Genomic DNA, 10,695 nt, shown 5'->3' on the forward strand with positions numbered 1-10,695 from the left:
TTAGTGACCCCGTATTTGAGAACGTTGTTTATCAAGAGAATTTCCTTTTAAAAATATGATTTTTAGTCTTGAAAGTTACTGTATTTTCAATTGAAATTTCGTTCACTAGGAAACAATCATCTTCCAATCATTATCATTAACTTTAGACAATCATTATCTTTAGAATAAATTACTTATTGCAATATTTTTCTTGATCTTTTTCTTGTCAGTGGTAATTCTAATCAGTATAGTTTTTAATAGCATGTGAAATTTCAGATAGCATTGCAAGGGGGTCCGCGGATCACTTTACAAATGCACAGGAGGTAGTGTTGCCACGAGACGAGACGAGACGAGACTTTAGGCTGTCTCGTCTCGTCTCGTGTCTCGTCTCGAAAAAATGTGCTCGTCCCGTCTCGTGTCTCGTCTCGAGAGGTTCTGTCCCGTCTCGTCTCGTCTCGTCTCGTTTTGTCTCGTTTTGTCTCGTAAAAAATATAGCAGCATACCATGGGAACGAAAGTAAAATGTAGCAGACTGCACCATGCTAATCAAGATACAACTAAGTTACAAGTATTACCCAGAACACACAAGACAAGAAATGTCACGGTAGCTACAGCGTGAAGCCTGGCTCTGGTGTATGTGGTAGTCGGTTCGATCTCGGTTAGTGCCATGTGAGCTTTGTGGTGGACAAACGTCGAATGTGTGTGGGGGCCGCGGTAGGTCAGTAGTAGAGCGTTCACCTCTGGTGCTTGGAGTCTCGGGTTCGATCCCAGCCCCCGCCAAGTGAACTTTGTGGTGGACAAACACCGTGTGCGTGGGTTTTCTCGGGGTTCTCCCGTTTCCTCCCACTTTCTTCATTCCACCATTTCATTCATTATTCATCATCACCGTCTGCTTTAGCCTAACCGGCATAAACGTGGGACGTAAAACTCAAAGATTTCATTTCATTTTTCGAATGTGTGTGTTTTCTCGAAGTTGTCTAGTATCCTACCACTTCCTTCATTCCACTAATTTTCCCATCATCATCCATTCGGCCAAAGTTGCCTAAAGGTCTTAAAAATAAATTCAAATAAGCTCACGAGGCAAGGAAAAATAGTTTACAAGATAATATATCTCTGCTGTTAGTTGTCTGAGGCTTCTCGACCCTGGCTTTTTTTTTTTTTTAACATTCTGAAACATTGTAATTTGTTTCACCAATTTCAACACACGAATACAGTAAATTGCTCATAGGTACGTCGAAGATGAAGACACTAATGTCAAATAATGTTTACACGACAAGCAAAGTTCGATGTAAAGGTGTCATCATCCCCGACATTATCGTATACTACACTGGTATACAAAATTTTGCTTATTATTATTTCTTGATGAATTTTTATGTATTTTGACCCCCTGAACACGAATCTGGCACTTATTTTTATGTAGTGTCAATATTTTCAATGATATAAGCATGTTTTATTTTTCTCCTATACTGATTTATGAAGAGTAATTTGCGTCCTTTTACTTCGATACTCGCTAGGTGGTATCACATTTGTTATTAAAGATAATTGTTCGGAGTACGAAACAGAGAATATAGATTCTAAAGATACATAGCAAAATTGTAAATTGATTAAATAGAGTTATTCAAGTGTGAAGCTGATTTTGGAGAAAACAAAATATAAGGAACATCAATGGGACGTGTGTGGGGATTTCAAAATTATTGGTTTTCTTCTTAGGTTGCAAAGTGGTTATACTAAATATTCCTGCTTTCTATGTCTGTGGGACAGTCGGACAACTAACCAGCATTATGATCAAACCACGTGGCCTGAAAGAACGGAGCTTATTCCAGGAACACATAATGTGATAAATGAAGCATTAGTGCCCAGGGAGAAGATCCTCATGCCAACATTACATATTAACCTGGGATTGGCAAAACAATTTGTGAAAGATCTGGGTCGCAATTCACCTGCCCTACAATGTATCAAACAAATGTTTCCAGCTTTATCAGAGGCAAAAGTTCTGGCTGGCATTTTCACAGGGCCTCAGATTCATGTCATGCTTAATAGTGGTCCACTTAAACAAAAAAATGACGGAGTTGGAAAGAAACGCTTGGGGGGGCCTTTCATAAATTGGTGACGAGATTTCTTGTGCAGAACCGAAATGAAGCGTTTGAACACCAAGTTAAGACACTCATTGATCAATATCGAGCATTGGGATGTAGAATGTCTTTAAAATTACATATGCTACATTCGTACTTGGATTTCTTTAGGGAGAATTAAGGAGATGTTAGCGAAGAGCAGGGGAACGTTTCCATAAGGGCATTGAGGTAATGGAAAGCAGATACCAAGAAAGGTGGGACTGTGCAATGATGGGTGATTATATTTGGGGGTTAGTCCATGACGAAGTAAACGTTTCTCACAAAAGAAAAAGAACCACTAACTTTCACTTTTGTCTACGGAATTTCAGTACTTGATGAACACTTTCCTCCAATCTCAGTACTTTTGTATATAATTTTTATAAGAAATGTAATATTCATATATTTTAGTATTTATGTATTGTTATGTAGATTTTTGTTACCCAGAAACTTGATGTCCAAAATGTGTTATGTTTGTAATTCCATGTTCCTATAAGACACAATTGTATAATATATTACTGTTTGAGTAAAATCTAATATGCTTATAGCACTACAAATTTTGACATTACGGGAAAGTAACTGTCATTCTCGTGTTCAGCGGGTGCAAATCATTAAGAAACCAATGAAAAATCAACAGAAGCACGACTACAATGTTTGTGTTATGCTTGTAATTCAATGTTCCTATAAGACACAATTGTATAATATATTACTGTTTGAGTAAAATCTAATATGCTTATAGCATTACAAATTTTGACATTACGAGAAAGTAACTGTCATACTCGTGTTCAGCGGGTGCAAATCATTAAGAAACCAATGAAAAATCAACAGAAGCACTACTACAATGTTTGTGTTATGCTTGTAGTTCAATGTTCTCGTAATATACAATTGTATAATATGTTACTGTTTTAATAAAATCTGATATGCTTATATTATCACAAATTTTGACATTACGGGAAAATAACTGTCATACTCGTGTTCAGCGGGTGCAAATCATTAAGAAACCGACGAAAGACCAACATAAGCACAACCTTGATCAAAATTTGTATACCAGTGCTTGCTTTATAGTGTCTGTATATATATATATATATATATATATATATATATATATATATATATATATATATATATATATATATATATATATATATATATATATATATATATAGAGAGAGAGAGAGAGAGAGAGATGGAAAGATATATAGATAAATAGAGAGATAGATATATGTGTACACTTTGATTTCATATATTCCAGCCTTTAGGTTTCCATACCAATCCAAAAACTACTTTCCATTTTAGCATATTTAGATTTGTTGCAATTATTATTTGGTCTAGGAATTAATTCGTGCGGTTGGTACGCACACATTGAAGCTGTAGTACAAACACAAAATACATAAATACCTTAAGAAAAATATTGTCCATCGCTAGCCACCACTTTCGCCCATCTGTCAGGCAATGTACGGATTCCGTGGCGAAAGAAGTCCTCATCCTTGGAAGCGATCCAGTCAGAGACCCATGTTTCGATATCTTCTGAAGAAGTAAACCGCTGTCCAATCAAATCGTTGTTCATGCAATCGAACAAGTAGTAGTCCGAAGGAGCAACGTCTGGTGAATACGGCGGGTGGGGTAAAACTTCCCATCCGACATTTTCTAAATAGGTTTTGACCGGTTTTGCGACATGTGGGCGAGCGTTATCATGTTGAACAATAAGTTTATCATGTCTGTTCTCCCATTCTGGTCGTGTTCTGGCCAGAGCTTGCTTCAAACGCATTAATTGTCGTCGATAACGTTCTCCATTCATAGTTTCACCCGGTTGCAGCAGCTCATAGTACACCACACCTTTCATATCCCACCATATGCACAGCATAACCTTTGCACAGTGAATATCTCGTTTTGGTTGTGATGGACCTGGTTCACCTGGTTTCACCCAGGCCTTTTTTCGTTTAGGGTTCTCGTAATGGATCCACTTCTCATCACCCGTAATAATTCGATGCAGAAACCCCTTTCTGCTCTGTCGTTGAAGCAGCAATTCGCAAATGGTTTTTCGTCTTTCAACGTCTCTGTCTTTCAATTCATGTGGAACCCAATGTGACATCTTTTGAATCATTCCCATGGCTTTCAAGCGTTTGGAGACTGTTGTTTGATCAACGCCTAATGCTGCTGCAAGTTGTTCCTGCGTTTGACACGAATCCTGCTCGAGCAATGCTGTCAATTCTTCGTCTTGAAATTATTTTGGCTGTCCAGCTCGCTCTTGGTCTGCCAAGCCGAAATCACCACTTCTAAACCGTGCAAACCACTTCTGACACGTTCGCTCAGTTAGAGCATGGTCACCATACACTTCCACCAAAATACGATGACTTTCAGTCGCACTTTTCTGCATGTTAAAGTAATGCAGCAGGACACCCCGCAAAAACACTTTATCAGGCACAAATTGCGCCATGTTCACTTAACTACAAACTGGTGTTGTTGACGCTTTAATCCACTTCCCTATACTACGAACGATACGCGATGACAGGGGTTTGCAACGCATGTGTGGATACACGGAACTGTGGGACGCTCCGTTCGTTGCGCCATCTCTTGTCCACCCGCACGAATTAATTCCTAGACCAAATATTATTATTATTATTATTATTTTTTTTTTTTAAAAAAAGCTCGGAACCAAATAATTTTATTGAGTAATGGAAAGTATTTGATTGAAATGTTATATGTTACTGCACAGTAAGCTCTACTTAAAGTGCCATAGTAATGGTAGCTGAATGACACATCGGACCAAAGAATGCTTGGGGCCAGTCTTCACCTCCATGGTACAAATCTGTTCCCATAACCGCGGGATGTGTGCCACTATATGGTGGTTGCCCCGTTTGTGTAACAAAGTCATGACAGTACACCCAGATTAGCTAGTGGTCTAAAAAAAGTAGTTGATTTTTGGGTGGCCATTTTGGATTAAAGTTTCTTATATTGTCGTGATCTATTCGCAATCATACAACGTACATCTTCATACCAAGCCGAGCGGTCTGCGGCGATAGACCATCGGCTTGAAGGCCCCGGGTTGAGTCCCGGAAGGGTCATATGTATGGATTTTAACAGCATTTGTTTTTTCGTATTGTGTCAGGGGGCGAAATTGTACGGGATAAAAGGATTTCAGTCTGAAAAAATTGGAGAGAATATCCTCCCCAGGATACTTTCATGGGAGTAAGAAATTAGTAAAAATATAGGATATACATTTTATAGCAGGTTTAAAATTATGGGTATCCTATTTCTTTTCTGTTAATTATGTTCTTCAATGTTCGAATTTTGATCATTCACATGATATTTTCTGCTTTCAACGGAGTCCCATGAATATGATACCAAATGTTCTTTACACTCTGTAAGAAACCATTTCTGAAGATAATTTAGGTCCTAATGAATATTATTCACTAGGAAAGGGAAGTATTCCCCTCCTCTGAACATGGAAGCAGAAGGCAATTTCGCAGAGGTCAGATCAAACATTTCCGCGTAACAAAACGAAGGTCCCCCTGTAAAACCTCTTCACTTAAAGTGTTATTGTTAGTATCATAAATTTGCCGAAAGCAACCAATTTGAAGGGTTCGTCGATAATATCTTTGCTTTTTTTTTTTTGTCCTTCGACCGCCTTGCAAACAAAGAGGTGAATTTTACAACATGACTGCTGTATAATAAGCGAGCGATTGGTAAAATGGTAAAAGTGTGTTTTTATGTGTGTGTGTGTGTGTGTGTGTGTGTGTGAGAGAGAGAGAGAGAGAGAGAGAGAGAAGACAAAATTTTAGTTGCAAGATGACATACTTCAATTGCCGTTTTCGGTTCATATAGCAAAAAGAATACCGCCACCAGAGAATAAAGACAAGTGTAGTGTGTTCTGTTCTCTTCCTCAGCCAGAACTTTCAACTACAGCCTGTAATGAGTGTAGACCTTATCCAGTTTTCAAATTGAATAGATGGTCGTGGTAGTTCGGTTTCTTGACCTTGTAAAAATCTTCCCTGTCTTTGATTTTGTTTGTCATCATTCCAGCCAGAAATGAAAAAAATGAGAATTCCTCAGTTTACAGCAGGAGGAATTGGGGACAAGACATTAAGGATGATATTCCTGGAAGCTCATGTATCACGATTGTTTCATTCAATAGACAGAGGACACTTTTCTATGAAGGCTTTCAACATGTTTTCACACAAACATGTCTTCTCCTTTTGCAATCTATTTGACTATTGGCAATTTCAATCTTGGCCATTTCCGCCAGCGTTTTCATTTTCGAGACACGAGACGAGACGAGACATTTCAAGAGACATCCCGTCTCGTCTCGTGTCTCGTCTCGTTTTCGAGACGGGACAAGTAACATGTCTCGTCTCGTGTCTCGTCTAAAAGGTTCTGTCTCGTCTCGTGTCTCGTCTCGTTTACGAGACGAGACGAGACGAGACACGAGAAATGTCTCGTCTCGTGGCAACACTAACAGGAGGTCCGCGCTATCGGAAAGTTTGAGAAACACTGAACTAGAGGATTTACGCGTGTAAGCTACGTTTTTACGTACGCTACGTACGTATTTTTCTTTGTGTAATATTAGCACGAAAGATTTATTAAATCGGGAGAGCTAGAAAATGACATGAGTAAAACTGTCCACTAAGGTACTGGAAACACCTAAGAGATAAGGTTAGTCAAGAATTGAATTCTACAAAGTTAGCTCGTATTGGTAAATATAACGATTTGAATGAGAAGTTAAATTTAGTTCTATTTAGGGTTACTATGTTCTAAAAACGCGATTATTAAAACACATTTCCATCCGCTATCGGATCCAGAAGGGTTGTTGGGGATGGGGGGGGGGGAGATCCCTTCCTGGACGATGAATGTAGACTTGTTGTAAAGAGTTTTCTTTACTTGTCTTCTTTGATGCAAAGGGGTGTGATCCACCGTGAATTTGTACCTGAGGAACAGACCGTCATGAGTGATTTCTATGTGGGAGTGCTGAAAAAACTGAAGGTAAAGGTCAACCGAGTGAGGCCAGACATTGCTGCCAATTGGAAACTGCATCATGACAATGCACCAACCTACACCTGCATCGTGGTCAATGACTACCTGGTCTGAAACGTCATCGCAACGCTTCCCTATGCTCCTACAGTTCTAATATGGCCCCGGCGGACTTTATCCCATTCTTCCGAATTCAGACAGCCCTCAAGGGACACTGCGATGGGATCGTAGCACACAACAAAGCAGCTTCTACGCGCTGCTTGAAGAACAATCTGAAAAAGAACTTCCAGGGTGCCATCTAAGAGTGGAAAAACTGTTGTCTTCAATGACCAAGAGCTCTGTTTTGAAGCATTTTAATGATTTGTAACGATGTCTTCAACACATTTGCTCCTCGGATTTGGTCTCATTACTTTTTATACAAATCCCGTATTTCTACAGTACAACTCAGAAATTAGAGTAACTGAAACAATAACACGTAAAAACACTGTAGTTTCTTACTTTTACACAAAACGGTATTAATTTTTGTGATCCGTTGGTTATCAGATGAAATAAAATCTGGATAGTCCTCTGTAACTTGTCCATTCCATTACAAAAGCCTTCTTCCCTGAGATGTCATCTCCCAGGTGATATGTTATTTCTTTCTTGCTAGTGTCAATTAAAGTTTGTGCAATCCATTTTTTTCTATTCAATTTTGTTATTTTACAGATGGTTTCAATTATTTATTGTTTTGAGTACAATACTTCTATATTTATGTTGTCATATTTTTAATATATGTATAATCCATTTTAAACTACATGGTTTTGAACTAATCAAAATGGTAGACATTATGAAATTCTAATTTTCTTCATTATGGGGTTCTGATTACCGTGTAAAATTTTATCCATGTTTTTTAGTTTTGGGAAAGACACACAGACATTGGTGAAAATCTAATTAACTCTCGCACTATTGGCAGATTATTTTCGGAACAGCTATGACTTCTGACGCGAAGCTAGTCAGCGAGCCGGAACATGGAAGGGGAAACTATCACGTGATGAGTTGCGCATAGTGAAAGCTCTGTGGTCAGTATGTGTGAGCTATTAGCCACTTGTTTTCGTGTGCTGTTGTAGAAACATCATGCTGTGTGACTCGATTCAGAGGTGTACATACGAAAGCTCACAGTTGTTCCAAAAATAATATACCTATACCTAGGTATTTTTGGTAACGCGTACTACCAAGGAGGTTCATTTTGCACCCACCTTTTAAGATTTAATACATCTGCCAAGGAAACAAATTAGAAATTCTCACAAAAGTCTAGAGTTACTTAAGTGAATAGTACACAGAATGAGACTTAAGAGTTATTTATTATACTGCCATCTAGTAGTGACACTTCTAAATGTCAGTCACATTTCGTATCAACGGGGCAGGGGTACTTTGTGTCCACCAACTTAAAATAGCAAATTCATGAGTCACACTAGCGTGCAATTTGCATCACTGTAAGGTATCTATATATTTTAGCTAAACATGTTGAGCAATGACTTTTTTTTTTTTTTTTTTTTTTTACAATTTTAAACAAACGATTCGAAGAGTAGACCTAATTGCAAAAAACATACTGTGGTGGTCGCAAATTACTTCCACCCCCCTACGTTAGTAGTGTGAGGGTTAATATATTCAAATGTTGCCAGATATTGAAGTAGTATGTGTATAAGTATTAGGAGTATCTATTACTGTTAGAAGGCATGATTTGAAATTTGAGTATTTTTTTCTTTTACATAAATATAGCTATAAATATCGTCATACTAGACAAACAGTTATTATTAGCAATGAATGAAACATTTCAATGCCTTAAAAGATAGCTTTTTGTCGATTTTCTCGGAATTTACCTTTAAGCATGTCATTTTGTTAAGCTCGATGTGATTTATCAACTGATACATGTTTTTTTTATCGTTGGAGAAAATAATAAAAATTAAAGTGTAAGTTAAATAAAAATTAAAGTGTAAGAATTAGTCATAATATAATGTTGGCCTACATTTCGTTAACAACACTCTACGTACTTTCGTCTTGGTGGCTTTTATAAACGAAGAGATTCAAGAGGGTATAATACTTCAGTATCAGACTTATTTTAATGGATGGCATGATTTTCGTTTAGCATAAATCTTCAGGATTGCATTTTTCTTTTCAAATTTTCTCGTAAACTACGCATGAGCTTTTACGCTGACGTATACGAGGTGTGTTCAAACAGTCTCGAGCATTATTTTTTTCCCCGCGTAAGCCAATGAAGCGCGGGAGACTTCCTTCAGTATAGATGTAGAGGGGGACACTTGTGCGCAGTCGTGGATTTTTTGCCGCACGCAGAAGCGTCAGTTGCTGGCAGTCGCCCAACGAGTGAAGACGTCTAGTGAGCGGTCGTCGGATTCCATTTTTTTTTTTTTTTTTTTTAAATGACAGAAAAAACTTCAGCAGCGATATTGCATCAAATTTTGCTAAAAGCTTGGCGATACCCATGCGGAAACCATTCAATCGGAAAAATGAAATGCAATCTTCATGTCCCACAGAAATTCATAAGTTTTACGTCCCACGGTTATGCCGGTTCGGCTAAAGGAGGCGGTGATGAGAGATGAGTGAAAAATGGTGGAAGGAAGAAAGTGGGAGAACCCTGAGAAAACCCACGAGCACGGTGTTTGTCCACCACAAAAGTTCACACGGCGCGAGCTGTGATCGAACCAGGGACCCCAAGCATCGGAAGTGAACGCTCTACCACTGAGCCACCGCGCCCCCCAACCATTCAATCAGATCGGTACATTTAATTGTGTACGAGAATTTGGGAAATTCGATTCAGGCTTGAGTCGCCAAACACAACATTCCTGTGTATCATCAGGCTTCCTACTCATCAGGCATGGCTCTGTGTGACTTTTGGTTATTTCTCATCCTAAAAATGCCACTAAAACGAGAGCCGATTTGAATCAAGACTAGGGATAGCCACATTTTCCGGAAAAACGGAAAATGAAAAATATTTTTTTCCGGAAACCGGAAAATTGAAAACGGAAGACGGAAAATTTTCCGGAAAAACGAAAGACGGAAAATTTTCCGGAAAAACGGAAAATGTGATTTCCGGAAATGGCCATCCCTAGTCAAGACATCATGCGGAATGCGAAGAGGCAAGGTTGCTCACCCTTCGAAAAACTGCGCTCCAGAAGTGTTTCCAACAATGGCGGGAGCGCTAGGAGAAGTGTGTGCATTACCAAGGAGATTACTTTCAAGAGTATTCATGTTTTGGATTTCCAAATCAATAAATGTTTTTTTTTTGCCAATCAAAGGTTCGATACTTTTTGAACACACCTGATATAATTTTGTTCTATTCAGTTGGACTTATCAATTGGTGTATGTCTGCTGTTGGGATATTGTTTTTCATTAAACGGTTGTAGAATGTATTTATTTATGTACTGTCTATATGAAAAATATACATACTATTAAATGCCAGATTATGTCTATTGTTATTTAATTTCCCCTAATTGTGACGCGCACACTACTTCTATGTCGTTCTGTAATAAACTGCAGCATGACATGATTCAATTTAAAAAGTGGGAGCAAGAGAGAGTTTAATGCTGTGACCTCTACCTATTTTTATCCAATTACTGACCTTTGTTATTTCTGATATTAATATG

The sequence above is a fragment of the Thermobia domestica genome, chromosome 13 (assembly GCF_964235325.1).
Source record: "Thermobia domestica chromosome 13, izTheDome1.hap1.1, whole genome shotgun sequence".
Classification (NCBI taxonomy): Eukaryota; Metazoa; Arthropoda; class Insecta; order Zygentoma; family Lepismatidae; genus Thermobia; species Thermobia domestica.